Consider the following 4,643-nt stretch of genomic DNA (forward strand, 5'->3'; position numbering starts at 1 on the left):
GAAACAGAAAATAGGTTTACATTCACCTGACCTGCATAAAATGTTAATAGGCCCCAAGGCCAGAAGACAATGTACAAGACCCTCATAAACAAAGAAGTATGCAGAAAACACCCTGGTTTTGTGAAGGACAAGCTGATGTAATGTTAAACTATCTTCCCCTTAGAAATGTACTAACTTAGGGTATAAAAGCTATGGTAAAAAATAAAGCATTGCCAGACTCTTCCAGACTCTCTGCACCCCCGTCTGGTCATTCTGTCTCTCTCTCTCTCTCTCCCTCGCAGACTGGGCCCTATCAAGGCTGGTCTCAGGTGTCTTCTATCTCTCAATGACGCCGTTCACCCTGAGGGTACCCCCTGGATCCTGCTGGGGCTGGACCCCGGCAGTTGATGATGATTTTTTCTTTTGTTTTTGTTTTTGAGATATAGAGAATTCTGTATTTCAAGTTGGAATATCACCTCCTGATTGACATATGTAATACAGAGTTGATATTTTTCAGTTGCTCAGCCATGTCCAGCTCTTTGCAATACCATGGACAGCAACACTCCAGACTTCCCTACCCTTCTTTACCCAAAGGGTCTCCAACACTTTGCTCAGACGCATGTTTGCTGAGTCTTGTGATTCCAGTACGTCCAACCATCTCAACTTCCGTTTCCCACTTCTTCTCTTGCCCTTAAAGTCTTTCCCATATCAGAGACAACAATATTTTATGACAAGGCAGAGCCTCAGTCTTTTCCCATGAGTCCTTTACATCAGGTAGCCAACATATTGGAGCTTCAGCATCAGTCCTTCCAATGAGTATTTAGGGTTAGTTTCTTTAGGATTGACTGGGTTGATCTCCTGGCTGTCCAAGAGACTCTCAAAACTCACTTTCAGCAAAACAGTTTCAAACCCTCAGTTCTTTGGCACTCACCCTTGTTTATAGTCGGACACTCGCCTACATAAATCAGTTCAGTTCAGTCGCTGAGTCGTGTTTGACTTTTTGGAACCCCATGGAACACAGCATGCCAGGCCTCCCAGTCCATCACCAACTCCTGGAGGTTGCACAGACTCATGTCCATTGTGTCTGTGATGCCATCCAATCATATCCTCTGCCATACCCTTCTCCCCCTGCTCTCAATCTTTACCAGCATCAGAGTGGTTTCAAATGAGTCAGTTCTTCGCATCAGGTGGCCAAAATATTTTGGAGTTTCAGCTCAACATTAGTCCTTCCAAAGAACTCTCAGGATTGATCTCCTTTAGGATGGACTAGTTGGATCTCCTTGCACTCCAAGGGACTCTCAAGAGTCTTCTCTAACACCACAGTTTGAAATCATCAATTCTTCAGCACTCAGCTTCCTTTATAGTCCAATTCTAACATCCTTACCTGATTACAGGGGGAAAAAATATCCTTTACTAGACTGACATTTTTTGGAAAACTAATGTTTATATTTTTTAATATGCTCTCTAGTTTTGTCATAACTTTCCTTCCAAGGACTAAGTGTCTTCTAATTTCATGGCTGCTGTCACCATATGCAGTGATTTGGGAGCCCCAAAATATAAAGTCTGCCACTGTTTCTAGTTTCCCCATCTATTTGCCATGAAGTGATGATCTTAGTTTTCTGAATGTTGAGTTTTAAGCTCACATTTTCATTCTCTTCTTTCATTTTTATCAAGAGGCTTTTTACTTATTCACTTTCTGCCATAAGGGTGGTGTTATCTGTATATCTGAGGTTACTGATAATTCTCTGAGCAATCTTGACTCCAGCTTCTGTTTCATCTAGGACAGCATGGCTCATGATGTACTTCGCATATAGGGTAAATAAGGAGAGTGACAATATGCAGCCTTGATGTGTTCCTTTTCCTATTTGGAACCAGCCTGTTCTTCCACGTCCTGTTCAAACTGTTGCTTCCTGACCTGCATTCAGGTCAGGTCAGGTGATCTGGTATTCACATCTCAGAATTTCCACAGTTTATTGTGATCCACACAGTAAAATTCTTTGGCATAGTCAATTAAGCAGATCTATCTATCTATCTATCTATCTAGATATATTTTTTTTCCTGGAACTCTCTTGGTTTTTCAGTGATTCAGTGGATGCTGGAAATTTGACCCCTCAGTCCTCTGCCTTTTCTAAAACCAGCTTGAACATGTGGAAATTCATGGTTTAGGTATTGGTGAAGCCTGGCCTGGAGAATTTTGAGTGTTACTTTACTAGCATGTGAGATGAGTGCAATTGTGTGGTACTTCAGGCATTTTTTGGCATTGCCTTTCATTGGGATTTGAAACCCTATAGGGAAAACTGACCTTTTCAAGTATTGTGGCCACTGCTGACTTTAGCAAATTCACTGGAGTGGTGACCAGCACCTGCACAATGCTGGAGTAGCCAGCGGGTGAGAGGAGATATCCCACATCCAAGGAAAGAGAAACCCCAGTAAGATGGTAGGTGCTGAGAGAGGACATCAGAGGGCAGACAGACTGAAACTACAATGGCAAAAAAGTAACCAGCTGAATCACATGGGCCATAGCTTTCTCTAACTCGATGAAACTAAGCCATGCCATGTAGGGCCACCCAAGATGGATATCCATATATATCCAGTGGTGGTGGGGGGGGTGGGTGGGTGGGGGACTAGCTTTGCCTAAATGGACTTCTGTCGGCAAAGTGACATCTCTGCTTCAGCCCATTGTGTCTAGGTTTGTTATATCTTTTCTTCCCCAGAATGAGAGCCTTTTATTTTCATGGCTATAATCAGCATCCCCAGTGATTTTGGAGCACAGGAAAACTGTCTGTTGCTATTTCCATTTTTAACCTTTCTATTTGCCAAAACTCTACTTTTTAGTCTTTGTCCTGCATCATTTTGTACCCCATGTCCAAACTTGCCTGTTACTCTGGGTATCTCTTGACTTCCTTCTTTTACATTCCAGTCAGCTAGGATGAAAAGGACATCTCTTTGGGTGTTAATTTTAGAAAATCTTGTAGGTTTTCCTAAAATGATTCAAGTTCCCTGGTGGCTTCAATGGAAGAGAATTGAAGTACAGAGACTTCCATTCTTCATCTAGGATAATTTACACCCAGATTTTCACATGAAATTAGGAAATTCCATATTTGCAATAAGAAATACAACCTTTCTGAATTTCAAATTTGAATTATACAGAATTCCAGCTTTCAAACAGACTTGGCACTTAGATTTTCATATGTGAAATATAGAGAATTTATATTTCATTTAGGAGTAGAAGCCATAATTTTGCTATTTGAAATATAGGTATTCCATATTTCAAGTAGTAAAATTGGCATCAGAATATTTGAAGAAATATAATAATTTCATGTTTCTAGGAAGAAAGTTATGTGCCTAAAGTTTCAAAGGTCAAACACAGAGAAATCCATATTTCATGTGGGAAAATCTATATTAAGATATTCACTTGTGAAATAAAGAAAAGTTAATATTTTATATAGGAAAATCATGACCCACATTTTCCTGAATGAAATATAGAGAATTCATTATTTGATGGATTACATCTCTGCCTAGATTTTCATATGTGAAATATAGCTTATTCTATATTTAATAGAGGAAATCAGTGCCCCAATTTACATATGTGAAAAAATCAAAATTCCATCTTTTGTGTGCTAAAATCAATGGCCAGATGTTTATAAGGGAAATATGAAGAATACCACATTTCACGGAGAAAAGATAACACCTAGTTCTTCATATGTGTAAAACATAAAATTCATAATTTCATGTGGGAAAACATCCATACAAATATTCATATGAAATACAGAGAATTCCAATTTTGTTGTGGTAAGTCTGTGCTCTCATTTTCACAGGTGAAATATAGAGAATTTCATATTTCATAGAGGAAAATTGCATGCATATATTCATATGTGAAATATTAAGTTCTATACTTCATGTAGAAAAAGTTTGCCCACATGTCAGTATGTGATACACAGAGAATTTCATATTTTGAGAGATTTCTCTCTAAGAAATGGAATTTTTTCTAAGATGAAGGATCACTGAACAGAGACAAATGAAGGGACAGCATTCCAATAAAGGCTGTAACTCACTGGTGTCAGAATAACTGAAGTCTGCCCTTTATTGTACAGAGGACCTTTCAAAGTGGTTCTGTTTTCTTCCAGCCTCCAGGTGAGAACACATCCCAGCCTGCCCTGTAACCCCAACCCTGTGAGTCCAAGAGCAGCGAGAGGATCAACCAAAACCATCCTTTCCAGAGTCCTGATATCCAGCTCTTCTGTGAAGAGCTTATAAAGAATGATGTTTCAAACTGGCAGTCTCTGCAGGTAGCAGCTGCTTATGCTACAGTGCCGTCACTCTCTCCCAAACCTTACAGAAGAGGCAATGTGTGCTCATTTGCTGGTCATGTAGGGACAAGAATGCCCCTGCACTTGAGAAGGACAGAAAGTTCTTTAATGCTGGGTGTCCAAGGGACTGTGCATACCCTCCCTAATGTGCCTTCTGATTCCCAGCTCCTTTATGTCTTCCATGAAACAAGCATACATCCAGGTGTTTCCTCCCTGCCTCTTCCTTCTGCCCAGGGATCCAGGTTGGAGCAGTGTGCATTCACTTACACCTTGCTCCTTTTGTAACTTCCTTGGGCTTGTTACCCTAGTGTTAGTGCTTCTGCTACCCCATAGTCTATGTAGCTTACACAGGCT

General features: G+C 40.3%; 1 long non-coding RNA gene across 1 annotated transcript in view; it reads right to left on the minus strand.

Annotated features, from left to right (window-relative positions):
• Positions 1-487: 487 nt before the first annotated feature.
• LOC122436428 overlaps positions 488-4,643 on the minus strand; it is a 19,951-nt gene continuing 15,795 nt past the window's right edge. Inside the window, exon 3 of the long non-coding RNA XR_006268010.1 lies at positions 488-561. This is a non-coding gene — a long non-coding RNA (uncharacterized LOC122436428). The remainder of the gene's footprint in view (positions 562-4,643) is intronic.

The sequence above is a fragment of the Cervus canadensis genome, chromosome Y (genome assembly GCF_019320065.1).
Source record: "Cervus canadensis isolate Bull #8, Minnesota chromosome Y, ASM1932006v1, whole genome shotgun sequence".
In the NCBI taxonomy this organism is placed as follows: Eukaryota; Metazoa; Chordata; class Mammalia; order Artiodactyla; family Cervidae; genus Cervus; species Cervus canadensis.